Source organism: Lactuca serriola, chromosome 4 (genome assembly GCF_051521515.1).
Source record: "Lactuca serriola cultivar US96UC23 chromosome 4, Lser_US96UC23_V15, whole genome shotgun sequence".
In the NCBI taxonomy this organism is placed as follows: domain Eukaryota; kingdom Viridiplantae; phylum Streptophyta; class Magnoliopsida; order Asterales; family Asteraceae; genus Lactuca; species Lactuca serriola.
In genome coordinates this window covers 154,998,068-155,011,813 of record NC_136411.1, presented here as the reverse complement: position 1 = coordinate 155,011,813, position 13,746 = coordinate 154,998,068, and the positions used below count along the sequence as shown (strand labels likewise).

At 37.5% G+C, this 13,746-nt stretch overlaps 1 pseudogene; it reads right to left on the bottom strand.

Moving 5' to 3' along the window:
* Nucleotides 1-788: 788 nt before the first annotated feature.
* On the bottom strand, nt 789-2,204 carry LOC145102802 (mitogen-activated protein kinase kinase 5 pseudogene; annotated as a pseudogene).
* Between the last annotated feature and the right edge of the window lie 11,542 nt (nt 2,205-13,746).

Genomic DNA, 13,746 nt, shown 5'->3' with positions numbered 1-13,746 from the left:
AACTCGAGTATCATTGAATATATTTCATTAGTAAATTCACGATCATTATTTTATTTTTCAGATAACGAATCCAAACTCATCCAGCTTTAAATAAATAAATCGACAATCAACATTTTTTGAGATAATAAAACCAAAAACCACCCAACTCCATTTGGCTTTCATGTTCAAGTTGTATGATTTTGATCAAAAATTCTTCTGGCTTACCCTTAAATTGCTCAAGTTGTTCATATTTTGTTATTCAGAAGATGAACACTGTTTTTAAGGTATAAAAAATAATTTATTTCGATAATAAACTCTAAGGTCACTCAAAGTCAAAATTTACATACAATAATGTCCTCTATTCAATTTCACAATCTTTTTATGTCGACAAACATATAGAAAAAGGACCAATCTTTTTGTACAATTCAAACACGATTAATAATCAACGCAACAATCCAAGAATTCACTGTCACACCCGAAATCTGTATAATATTTGCAGATTTAAAAGTCGTAACCCACTTAATTTGCAATGTACCTTTTTACCTTCTTTTGTAATGATTGACACTACAATGCATTTATCTTTTCTGGGATTAAATTCGCAATAAAAAGTCATTTGCCACTAAAAATCAAAACGAATTCATTCTTTTCTGGGGAAATCATGCATATAAAAATGATTGCAACAATATTAATAGATGATCGAATGCCTTAAAAGTCCCAACAATAATTGTAAAGAAAGATGATTTTAGTTTCGTTTGTCCAATCAATCCTTCTTTAAATTGGAGAAACCAATGGATTTCGGAGAATCTTAATTTATTAAACCCAAGATTGATTTGATTTGATTGATCGATCAAATAGTAACACAAAACATTGCTCTAAAAATCAAATTTTTTAATCATCATCATCTTACACAGTTGTAAATCAAAGGCGTGAAAAGTATTATGGAATGAAGATCAAGACGATGATGAAAAATGTGGACGTGGTGGGGGAGGAAGTAGTTGATGAGTTGGATGCACCTGATTCGCGATGCTATGGTTACCGGCTAAGCCGGTAACAAAAGGGTGACGCAACAGCTGCGCCGCCGTCCACCTCCTCGCCGGGTCCCTCTGTAAACAGCACGCCACAAATTCACGGAACTCACGAGATGCCGTGGGCGGGGCTTCCGGTGGCTGTGACATGCAAATAGCACACATGAGGCTAGCCCAATCGCCTTGTCTTCCCACCGGAAACGGAAAACGCCCTAAATAGAATTCCAAAATGCTAACGCCTAAGCTCCAGATATCTCCGGCGTATCCATCGTATTTTCCGTGATTCAGATCCGTGTTTATTCTCTCGGGACTCATGTAAGCAATGGTACCGACGGATGAATTGCAAGGATCCATGGTTTGTGCTAGGATTCTAGATACCCCGAAATCGGCAATCTTAACTTGTTTCTTCGAATTTATTAACAGATTGGAGGGTTTAATATCACGATGAACTATCTTACGCCGGTGGAGGTAATAGAGACCGGAGAGGATCTGACGGGTGAGATCGGCCAAAGAGGGTTCGTGGGAGATGTGTGTACCTTCAAGCGACCCGCAGTCCATGTACTCAAGAAGAACCTGAATCTCGCCGGCGTGATCAAACATATCGTGACACTTGACGACGTTGAGGTTATCGACGTCTCGTAAGATCTCGATTTCTCGACAGATCTGACGGCGAACTTCATCTTCGTGGTTTCCGTAGATTACTTTGAGAGCAAAGAGGCGGTTGGTTGGACGGTGGAGAACTTTGTAAACGGTTCCACCGCTGCCGCTGCCAATTCTATTCATACGGTCGAGTTCAGAGAAGTTGATGGGTTGTTGCTGTTGTTGTTGAGCCGGAGGGAGTAGTTGAGAGGAGGTAGTGGTGGCGGAGGAGGGTGGGAGAGGTAGTGGGACAGCTATTTGGGGTTCTCGTTGGGGTAACGGTAGGGTTAGGTCAGGACGGCGGCGAGGGCGATTATTAATCCTGTTAACGGCGGCGGGGGTGGAGGGCTTCATGATTGATTGAAGTTTCCGCCCCTCCAAGAACAGGAGAAGATTGAAGAAGAGAAAAGAAAAGGGGGGTTTTGCGTTTTGGGGACTGAATGATTGTTATTGAAGATCTTTTTTTCTTAGAAATTTGGCAGAAGAAAAAAGAAGAAGAAGAAGATGATGAAGAAGAATATACGCAGAAAGAAAAGTTTTATAAAAAATTATTATATGATTTTATTTAATAGCTTTTGGAGGGTTGCTATCACAAAAGAGGGAATCGAGATTTAAAAGGACGGGGGTCACGCGCCGCCATCGAGACTGCCCTATAATCGCCATTCTCAAACAATAATTACATAGGAATTTATGAAGAAATCCCATCTTTTAAAGATTTTCTGAAAAAAAGTATATTTAATTCAACAAATCAATGGAATTACAATATAAAATTACGAGGCATGGAATTTAAGTTTTTAAAAATCCCAGCAGATTGAAATTTATATCGTTATTCCTCACCAAGAACCTTTTGAGTTATTTCGGTTTTCCTTTTGTTTGAAACATAACATTTAAACAACAATTATCCTTTTGTTTGGACGCGTGTATCACTCGGTTGAGGCTACACTGACACCCCGTTCCCGAGTTCAACTTAACGAGAGAAAGGAAAAGAAATGGGTGGAAATGAGAAGAAAATAAAAGAAATTGTTGTTCCCGAGTTTCATTAAAGGAGAGAATTGGAAGGAAGTGGAGGGAAATGGGAGGATCACTTTCTTTCCTAACTTTTCTTCCAATTTGGGAGGATTTGGAAAGAAAGAACAAAATGATTCATTTTCCTTCCGCTTCTCTCTAACTCGGGAACACAAAAGAAAATTTTGTTTTCCTTTCCTTTCTCTTCTTTTCTCTCGTGACTTTCTTTTCTCTTCTCTTCTTTTCTTTTGTTAAACTCGGGAACTAGGCGTAAGTAAAGAATTAACAAGATACTTGGTATAGAGATAAGAAGCAAATTGGGTGTTTCATATCCAGTTGGGTGTTTCATCTTGCCATTCAATGCATATTTTTATACCCCATAAATAGAGGTCCGTTGTGGTTCATATCCAATTATGCATCAAAGAATCAGAAGTAAATAATAGATTCTTGTTTTATCATGTTTTATAAGAGTCTATTGCATGAAAATAATTTAGAGTAAATTGATCCTTGGAGTTAATATTTTGGATGGCTTGGTATAAGTTTTGTGTTCTCATTAAATGTATCCGTATGATTTTGTTTATATTATAGATTTTGATAGGGTTGTAAAAGAACTGAAAAAATACGAACGATGGTTGTTCATGCTCATTCGTTTAAGTTACCTAACAAACGAACGAATCGTATTATTCATGTTTGTTCGTTTAATAAATTATAATGTTCATGTTCCTTCATTTATATCGTCAACATGCTAACAAAAGAAGATAAACATATATAATTGAACATATATGTACATAAACAAATATAATAATATAATAATATAATCAAATAAAATCGAACATATACGAACATAAAATAAACTCAAATGAACGAATATAAAAAAACATAAACGGATAACATAAACTAATGTTCACGAACATAATTGAACAAACATGACTATTGTTCATTTTCGTTCATTTAACTAAACGAACGAGAATTTTTGTTCGTATTCGTTCATTTATTAATAAATGAACTTTCCGCCGGACAATTCACGAACAGATCGTTTAAAGCTCTAGATTTTGATATGCATAGTTTATGTTCGAAATTTAATGGAGTTCAGATTTTTCTGTTGCGACGACGCCAATCCATTTTGTAATTTGAATTTTTAAGATTGAATTGATAAAATTTTGATACCTTTGCATTTATTGGTAGATAAATATACAATTGCGGTGTCACTAACTAACTCTAATATATATCATCGAATGAAAACGTATTATATGTGACCAAGTTAATATGTAGGAAACATACATAAAAATAATCATGAAAATGTAAAGAAATTTATACAGACACATACATAAAAATAAGTAAGTAGGACATCTTTTTTAAATTAACAAATAGAAGTTCAAATAATCTAAAACAGTTATCTCTTATCCAACTCATACGTAAGAATCGTACAAAAAAATAAGTAAGGAAACATTAAAAAAAATTACGTCGAAACGTAGACAAACTCGAATTAATACCGACGCATACATAAAAAATATGTAATTATTTAAAAAAAAATAACCAACGAAAGATCTAAATTTATGTCGCAATGTTGTCACTCAAATTTATATTGACACATACATAAAAATAATCATGTAAAAAAAATAGTTTTAAGTTAACAAACGAATATTATTAAGGAAAATCAAATTATGTATATTACGGGGATAAACATACAAAATGGAGGTGATGAAAGTGATATTTTATAAAGTTCAAAGTAGAGGGAGGTCAAAGTGAGATTTTAAAAATTAAAGGGATAGAAAATGTCATTTAACTAAGTATTTAAAAAAATAGATGGGTTGAAAATCATTTCATATAATGGATGGGTGGCAAGTGTTATGAAAACATCCATCAACATTGTGTAACATCCTGTTTCCAATTTTTTTAGCCATAGGCCGGAAGTCGATTGTGTAAGTCTTTGGGCTTTAAGTAGGCAAAGTTTAGTCCTTGTAGAAGGAGGTAATGTTAGTTAAGAGATTTAACCCTTGAATTATGTTTTAGGCCGAAGGTTAGAAAGGGAAAAGTCATAGGCCGGTTTTTTGCATGAAATATGGATTATTGTTTGAGAAGTTTTTATTCCAAGATATTTAGATAATATTGTAGAGCTTTTCAACACCTTTCCGTGGATATAAAGAACGTCAAAAACGGAGTTGGAACAAAGAGGTTACAATCATTTGAAGTTAGACGATTTTTGGGTTAGTTGCATACGTTGGGCGTACGAGGAGTACGATGGGCGTACGTGATCAGTGCTCATATCCTATTTTTGTGTTTTGAACACTATTTAAGCTCCTTAACTCCCCCAAACCCTTTCCATTCTGACCCTCCACCTCTTTAACACCCTTTTTTGAAACCCTAACCCAAGTTTGAGCCTTGTGAGCAAAAACAAGGTGTTTTTAAGTGCTTTGGAGTGTTCGTGGTGTACTTTGGAGAAGAATGAACTCGTTGAAGAAGCGTTTGTTGCATTGAAGTTTGTAGATCCAGACCTTATTCACCTTAATCTTTCTTTTGGAGGTATAAAGCTTGAATCTTGATGATGCATTTATTAGATTTAGCTAGTTTTGGATGTTATGAACTTTTGGTCACTTTAGTGCATAAAGTTTAGACCTTGAAAGTTTGTGACCTTGTTATGGATAAAGTTGGAAACTTTATCCATCTAACTGTTGGATTAGTGTCTAAGGCTGTAACTATATTTGGTAAGTACTTGACCCGGTTGTGCATGGTCCTTTTGGGTTGCCTTCATCATAGCAACTTGACAGGGTGATTTAGAGAGAAGAGATATTATTATTAATATATTATAAGAATAATATATTAAAAGAATAATTATATTATTTTATTAATATAAGTCATAAATTAATAAGGAATTAATTTGGTGACTTAAATATATTAATTGATTAAAGGGGTATAAACTGTCAAATGTATGAAAGTTGTATTTTGAGCTGATAATCCTTATGGATATAGGGTTAGACGATTTTAGGGATATGGATCACCTAGAAATCGTCCAAGGCCTTATATAGGAAGGGATTTGGATTGCTTTGAGGCTAAGTTATCCAATTAGGGTTTAAGGGTGAAACCCTAGGAGCTCACAGTATAAATAGACCCATAGGGTTGAGGAAATCGGCCAACCTTGTGTTTGGAGAAACCCTAGAGCCGATTTCCCTCTTCCTCATCTCTCTCAAATCATCTTCTTGCTAGTTGGTGTTTGTAAGCCATTAGAGGAGTGACATTTGTGACTCTAAGCTCCAAGAAGAAGAAGGTTTTCAAGCAAGTAACTCAAGGTATCATTCTAGATCTGTTTTCATATGTTTCAATTGTTAGTATACATTAGATCTAGCCATGAAAGTCTTGGATATGTTGCATGTTCAGTTAGTGAAACCTAGATCCAAGCTATAGGGTTGTATGTGCACATAGGTAATGTTCTTATGTCCAAAACCCATCAGTGGTATCAGAGCCATGATTGGTTTCAATTGATTATGATGCTTAACTATTTTACTTGCTGAAAATCGTTTTTCTTGCCCTCTGTCGACCCAACTCGGCGAGTCAGTTTTTGGACTCGGCGAGTTGGCCCTACTCGGCGAGTCCGAGCGTCAGACAGAGGATAATTCGGGATTTTGTTGTTGTTTTGTCTTGGATTGATACCTAAATCGTTTTATTATGTAAAAATCTGAATTTTAACTTCATTTAATGATTATCCTTGACATAAATAAAGATAATTTCAAATCTTTTAAATATTGATTATTTATATGATAAATATTGGACTATTTAAGATTATTTGGTAATTATCTAATGACTAAAATTGGATTAGGTCAAATATAGATAATTGTGAAATTAATTGTTTAATTTGAATTATTTGTTATTTGATCCCTATTGTTTGAAAAGTTCAATTTCTATCCCGAAGTTTTGAAATTTGAATTTTGTGATTAATAGTTTAATTTAGAAGAATTTAAATTTCAACCCCTAGAGTTTTACAAGTTTAAAATTCAACCCTATACTATTATATTATTAAAAGCTTAATAAATATATAAGTAAAATTAAAATGCTAGTCTTACCGTTAGTAGGCCTCATTCAAGAAGTCGGTCTATAAGGTGGGTATAAGGTTGCTGCCTATAAAATGGCGCTTAATGGGTGTACACTCACACTCACCGCTTGCTTGACCGGTGGAGGGTCGTTAGCCGAACGGGTAGGATAGGGAAACTCTCTCTCCTCATTAATAAGTATAATGAACCTATAAAAGTAACTAAACTATTTTATAAAATTCTCAATCTTAGTTACTTTAGGAAAAGTGAATTGATGCAATTCCATGAAATTGTACTTTGCACCCTTACTAAGAAGTTAGTGGAGCGTGTGTGGTTTACCGGCACACTAATTGGTTCTAAGCAAAGGTGGCAAAGGCTGATCCATTGTTTATCATAGTTCGATGGAGCGTGTGTGGTTTACCGGCACATCGAATAGATGATTGTAACAATGAAGGCACCATGTGGATTTGCATGGTAATTCACACCCGCTTTGTGATCCTCGGTATCCCAGTCACAAACTAGAGGGGCATATCGAGATTTAAACATGCCATTGAAGAGTTCAATGAATCTCTAAAATCTAGGAATTCTCAATAAAACTTAAGGTTATGTTTTCGTGGTGAAGAATTAGTGAATCGTTATTCACTTACCTCCAAATTATTTGCATGATTGGATTACGACATCCCTTTTCTAATATGTAAATAATGTTGTTGGGTCCTAGCCCTAATTTTTCATTTTGGGTGTTTAATTAGGGATCCAAAATTCTAATCAAACTTTGTCCTTTCTATTTGTAGATGTTGAACGCAAACAACGTTGCTGCCAACTCATTCACCTTAATGAGTCTTTGCCAAAAGGTGACCTTCGATGGTACCAACTTTAGCGAATGGATAAGATACATTCGCACCATTGCATGCTACGAGGACAAAGAGTATGTCCTCGACGAAAAGCTCGAGAAGGTCAACCCGGAAATCGCTACTCCCGAAGAGATGGCTGTCTTTGAGACACACGAACGTGATGCAATGAAAGTACATTGCATCATGATAGCCACTATGAACCAAGAATTCCAAAAGTCCTATGAGGACATGTATCCGTATGAAATGCATCAAGACTTGATGGAGAGGTACCACCAAAGCGCAAGGCAAGAACGCTACGAGATCATCACTAACATGATCACCGCTAAGATGGGAAATGGAGAATCATTGACTGTGCACTTGCAAAAGATGCAACGATATGTTGATCGTCTTCGCAAGTTAAATGTTAACTTTGGGGAGGATTTGGCCATCGACATTGTTCTTCATTCCTTGCCTTCATGCTACAACCAATTTAGGATGACCTACCACATGAACAAGGAAGAGGTCACCCTAAACAAACTCCACGGACTCCTAAGGACTGCTGAGAGCAACCTTAAGGACAAGTCTGTTGCACCAACTCCCGCACCAACCGCTGCTCCTGTTTTGGCTATAGGGCAGGGAAGGGGCAAGAAGAGGAAGGCTCTTTCAAAGAGCCACCGCAAAGGAAAGTCCCAAGATGGTTCCTCTTCTAGTGGGACCAAAGTTGATCCCGCTAAGCCCAACCCTAACTCGAAGGAGGCAGAGTGCCATCATTGCCACAAGATAGGGCATTGGAAGAGAAGTTGCCCGGAATATCTGCAAGCCATCAAGGATGGAAAGATCAAACCATCTTTTGCAGGTATATACACAATTAAATCTAGTAATTCATCTCACACTATTTCTTGGGTTCTTGACACAGGATGTGGTTACCACATTTGTTCTGACTTGCAGGGACTAAGAAGAGATAGAGATGTGGAGCAAGGAAGAATAAATCTAATCATGGGAAACAGAAGATCGTCGCCTGTCACCAAGATTAAAGTGTATTCTTTAGTGCTAAGTAATGGATTAGGTCTAGATTTAAATAATTGTTGCTACTCGCCAGAAATGGCAAGAAACATCATTTCATTTCATGGTTTGTTTATACAAGGATTTAGATATTCGTTTAATAATATGAATGGTTCTATTTATGCTTATCTAAATGGTGTTTTATACTTTGAAGCTATGCCTTGTAATGGAATTTATGAAACTGTTATGGTTGTAGATAACCTAGGAAATGATGTGTTGTGTATAGATTCTTACAATAGTATGGATAAAGCATCTTTGTGGCATTGTCGTCTTGGACATGTCAACAAGAAGCGCATAGCCCAACTCCAAAAGGATGGAGTGTTGGAGTCATTCGACCTTAGGGAAGATGACACGTGCAAATCTTGTTTACTTGGAATGATGACCAAGTCACCCTTCACTGGCACTTGTGAGAGGGGTGAGGGTTTATTGGATCTTATACATACCGATGTATGTGGACCCTTTAGATCCACCACAAAGTATGGAAACCGCTTCTACGTGACTTTCACCGATGATTATAGTAGATATGGGTATATTTACTTAATCAAGCACAAGTCTAAAACATTTGAAAAGTTCAAAGAGTTCAAGAATGAAGTGGAGAATCAATTGGGCAGGAAAATCAAGATGCTTCGATCCGATCGAGGAGGAGAGTACCTAAGTCTTGAATTCCATGACTATCTCAAGGAATGTGGAATAGTTTCACAATTGACGCCACCTAGGACACCGCAGTTAAATGGTGTGGCAGAAAGGCGCAATCGAACCTTGTTGGACATGGTTCGTTCTATGATGAGTCGTGCTTCACTACCTATCTCATTTTGGGGGTATGCCTTAGAGACTGCCGCCCATATCCTTAACCGAGTCCCTACAAAGAAGGTTGCCAAAACACCTCACGAGATGTGGACAAGGAAAGCTCCCTCGTTGGCACATATCAAGGTTTGGGGTTATGAAGTTTTTGTAAGAAGAGAAACCCATGACAAGCTCGAACCTCGTAGTGGGCGATGTATTTTCATCGGCTACCCGCAGAAATCCTTTGGATATCTCTTCTATAGACCGAGTGACAATGTGGTCTTCGTTGCGAGGAGATGGGTTTTCCGAGAGCGAGAACTCATAAACCAAGGAGACAGTGGGAGGCAAATAGATCTTGAAGAGATTCAAGAGTCGAGCGATAAAGGAACCTCTACCGCTGGCACTCAACCCGAGGAGGAAACTCCGGTTGAACCGATTGACGAGTCATTACCTCTTAGACGTTCCGAAAGAGTTAGAGTTCAACCCCAGTTATATGGTTTTCATATTACTACCGAAGGGGACACGTATATTAGTGATAGTACACTAATAAATCTAGATGAACCTAATTGCTATAAGGAAGCCATGGCAGGCCCGGAGTCTGCAAAATGGAAAGAGGCAATGGACAGCGAGATTCAGTCCATGTATGACAACCAAGTTTGGAATTTGGTTGACAATGTGCCCAGACGTAAGACGGTTGGGTGCAAATGGATCTTCAAGAAGAAGACCGACATGGATGGGAATGTGCACACGTACAAGGCGCGATTGGTTGCGAAGGGCTTTACTCAAACTCCCGGAGTTGACTATGATGAGACCTTCTCACCAGTTGCGAAGATAAAGTCTATTAGAGTGATGCTAGCTATTGTCGCATTTCATGATTATGAGATATGGAAAATGGATGTCAAGACCGCTTTCCTTAATGGGAAGTTGGCTAAGGATGTTTACATGGCTCAGCTAGAGGGTTTTGTCGATCCGAAGCATCCAAATAGAGTGTGCAAGCTTGAGAAGTCCATTTATGGACTTAAGCAGGCGTCTCGCAGATGGAATCTTTGCTTTGATGAGAAAGTCAAAGAGTTTGGATTTGTACGAAGCGAAGATGAATCATGTGTATATGTCAAAGCCAGTGGGAGCATAGTTAGCTTTCTCGTTTTGTATGTCGATGACATACTGCTCATAGGTAACGACATCCCGACTCTGCAGGAGGTCAAGTCCTGGATCGGGAAGTGTTTCGTTATGAAGGACCTCAGAGAGGCTTCCTATATTTTGGGAATAAGGATAGTGAGAGAAAGAAGTAAAAGACTAATAGGACTTAGTCAGAATAATTACTTAGATAAGGTACTAAAACATTTTAGTATGGGAAACTCGAAGAAGGGAGAACTACCGATACAGAGTAATACCAAGTTGAGTAAGACTCAAAGTCCGAGTACCGAAGCCGAGATAGCTGAGATGAGCTGAGTACCTTACGCTTCCGCAGTTGGCTCGATCATGTATGCTATGACTTGTACTCGACCTGATGTGGCCTTCACTTTGAGCATGGTCAGCAGATATCAAGGGAATCCTGGTAGAGCGCATTGGATTGCGGTCAAGAACATCCTTAAGTACCTTCGGAGGACCAAGGAATGGTTTCTAGTCCCCGGAGGGAGTGACGAATTGAAGGTGCGAGGGTATAGTGACGCCAGTTTCCAGACCGACAAGGACAACTACCGTTCGCAGTCGAGATGGGTCTTTACCCTTAATGGAGGAGCAGTAACGTGGAAAAGTTCCAAACAGGAAATTGTAGCTGATTCAACGTGCGAATCAGAGTACATTGCAGTGAGGGAAGCGTCAAAGGAGGCAATATGGTTGAAGAACTTCATTGGCGACCTTGGAGTTGTGCCTGCCATAAAGGAGCCCATGGAAATTTTCCATGATAATGAAGGAGCGGTTGCCTTGACCAAGGAACCGAGGGATCATGGTAGATCTCGGCATATCGACAGAAAATATCACTTTATTAGGCATCGAGTAGAAGAAGGACACCTCGTGGTTAAGAGGATATCATCAAAAGATAACCCAGCAGATCCACTTACGAAGGGACTGAGCAGGGTTAAGCACTTGCAGCATGCTAGGAGTATTGGGCTGAAGGATGATATTAGTTTAGATTAGATAGTATTAGAAACGTGTAATAGATAAATGTAATTGACATCTGATGATTGAATAAAGGAGTATTATTTATAAGTATTGTTACTGTCTTATGTTAATTGTTTAGCTATTGTTTCACTTTGCATGTTTTGACTTCCAGAATAATTAAGTTTATTAAGAATAATCGAATTCTTCAAACAGTCCACAATCGTTCATATGTTGGAAGTAGGTATGAATGAATATTGTCATGAATTGGTGTGTAGATTGTCTAAATGGTATTAGACATAGCAAAGGGTTGCTGCAACGTTCATGAGTGCTTATGAACAAGTTTTGAGCATCGGAATAAATCCGCACTTGCTGGAATCACTTTGAGTGATCGCAAGACGATAATATCATATGGTCTTAAAACCTAGATATATGGTTTATTATTTACTAATTGGTTGTACATTGATAATGCGAAACCGCATCAGTAAATTGATGTCATAAAACACATTGTTGTGTATAGTTGGTTAGTCGATAAGTAAATGCATATAAGTCAAAGTTTATCTGTTACTTTTATTCTAAGAGGGTAAAAGCGATATCATGGCCGCTCGATGATTTGATTTGACTTATGTGTCGGGCCCGGTCAGGACTGGATTGATGTGTTAAATTAAGTTCTATGTCAAATAAATCTGAGATCGAGAAAATAGTTGCTGGACAATGAGTATGACAATGTCTCATGAAATCGTCTGCATGATATCAAAACAGAGGGTTGTACGATCCCTTATCTAAAGGACATGTTACTGATAAGATCAGAGTTGACAGCGTCTTTGAGAGCTACGATTGCTAATCGGATTGTGTTTGCGTTTATAGTTACTAGACTTATCCAAGTGGGAGACTGTTGGATTAGTGTCTAAGGATGTAACTATATTTGGTAAGTACTTGACCCGGTTGTGTATGGTCCTTTTGGGTTTCCTTCACCATAGCAGCTTGACATGGTGATTTAGAGAGAAGAGATATTATTATTAATATATTATAAGAATAATATATTAAAAGAATAATTATATTATTTTATTAATATAAGTCATAAATTAATAAGGAATTAATTTGGTGACTTAAATATATTAATTGATTAAAGGGGTATAAACTGTCAAATGTATGAAAGTTGTATTTTGAGCTGATAATCCTTATGGATATAGGGTTAGACGATTTTAGGGATATGGATCACCTAGAAATCGTCCAAGGCCTTATATAGGAAGGGATTTGGATTGCTTTGAGGCTAAGTTATCCAATTAGGGTTTAAGGGTGAAACCCTAGGAGCTCACAGTATAAATAGACCCATAGGGTTGAGGAAATCGGCCAACCTTGTGTTTGGAGAAACCCTAGAGCCGATTTCCCTCTTCCTCATCTCTCTCAAATCATCTTCTTGCTAGTTGGTGTTTGTAAGCCATTAGAGGAGTGACATTTGTGACTCTAAGCTCCAAGAAGAAGAAGGTTTTCAAGCAAGTAACTCAAGGTATCATTCTAGATCTGTTTTCATATGTTTCAATTGTTAGTATACATTAGATCTAGCCATGAAAGTCTTGGATATGTTGCATGTTCAATTAGTGAAACCTAGATCCAAGCTATAGGGTTGTATGTGCACATAGGTAATGTTCTTATGTCCAAAACCCATCACTAACATCATTTTGATTTGGATCTGAAGGTTGGAGACTTGGACTTAATGGATTAAGTTGAAAAAACGTACTTTTGGTCTCTTTAAGACTTAAAGACTATATCTTTTTTGTTGGAACCATTCTAATGGATAAAGTTGGAAACTTTATCCATTATGGAGCTATTAGGAACCTTAAAAAATGCTATCTTGATCTTGTTCCTTCTTTCATGCATAAGTTATGAAGCTTAGAATCTTATAATAAGTTAGGGTTTTGGATTTGGACCCTTTCTAGCCATACAACATCATAAAGTTGGAAACTTTATGAATTAGAATATCATATGGACCCATATATGAGTGTTGGACGAAAGGTCTTAAGGGATAAAGTGTTTAATGGAATGATTGTGGCGTACCTGCGTACGTTGGGCATACTACATCTAAACCACATACGTTCGGTGTAAGTTAAGTACGCTAGGCGTACTCAGCCAGCCTTTGACTTTGACTTTGATTGACTTCCATTGACCATTGACTTTTTGACCAAGTTTGACTTTGGGTTAAACTTGAGGATTTTGGGCTATTAATTAAGATTCTATTTGGTTCTGGTGTTAGTGGATTCGCGGGTGCAAGTAGTGCAGAAAAAGGGATCATATCGC